The following is a 1003-nucleotide window of genomic DNA, read 5'->3' as shown; positions in this document are numbered from 1 at the left end:
ATTGGTTATCAATTAGTATTGATAATTATTTATTAACATTTATTGATTATTGATTAGCATTGATTATCGATAGTTATTCCATCACCATCATCCATCTGCCTCTGCCTCCCAAAACATCAGTTTTAAAGCACTGGATTGCTAAAAAAATCTGTCAAGAGACACAAGTGAAAGCTGAAGCTGGAAACTCAGGATTTCTAAAATTACAGCCAATTTTTTCTCTACGGCTGCTTGCTGCTTGTTTAAGTCTGGTTCCTGTTCCTGTTATAAACACTTGACCAAAATAACTTAGGGAGCAAAGGGTTGACTTTAGCCTACAGTTTACAGTCCATCATCTATCAATGCCTAGAGAAGAGCTCAAGGCAGGAACCCAGAGGCAGGAGCTAAAGCAGAGCTCATAGAAGGATGCTGCTTACTGGTTTGTTCCCTACTTCTGTTCAGCCAGACTCCTTATACAACCTCCTGTGGACCTGGTTCTCCTCCAACAATTAGCAAGGAAGAAAATGTCTCATAGACATGTCCCTTTGCTAGAGACTAGTAGAAACCTTCCCACGGATATTTGCTTGACGAAGTGCAGCCTCTGACAGTTCATTAACTGCAGCTTGCTGCCTGCTCCTGATAACAGAACAGCAGTGTACCAGAAAGAGAAAAACCACAGGACGTCCCTCCAGGTGGTTGACATCGATATGAGAAAAGACCACAGGATGTCTCCCCAGATGGATGAAGATAGTAAGATCAGAGGGTTCTGCCTATTTTATATGGGTGGTGACATAGTCTCTCCCAGGTAAAGGTGAGGTAGCCAGGTGGATTCTGGGAATGTACGGCTGACTTCGATATGCTCCTTTTTTTTCATATTGTCCTCCCTCCCCATTTCCTTTTTAGGAACTGTATAAATTGAGTGTTGCTTTCGCCTCAAAATCAAACCCAGAAAAGTCTTTGTTTGCTTGGTCTCAATTCTTTCTCTCACCCATGTTCCTTTTCAGGTGAGATCCCCCTCGATCCCCAA

The sequence above is a fragment of the Arvicanthis niloticus genome (genome assembly GCF_011762505.2).
Source record: "Arvicanthis niloticus isolate mArvNil1 chromosome Y unlocalized genomic scaffold, mArvNil1.pat.X SUPER_Y_unloc_28, whole genome shotgun sequence".
NCBI classification, from domain to species: domain Eukaryota; kingdom Metazoa; phylum Chordata; class Mammalia; order Rodentia; family Muridae; genus Arvicanthis; species Arvicanthis niloticus.
Note: the sequence above shows the minus strand (reverse complement) of the source record.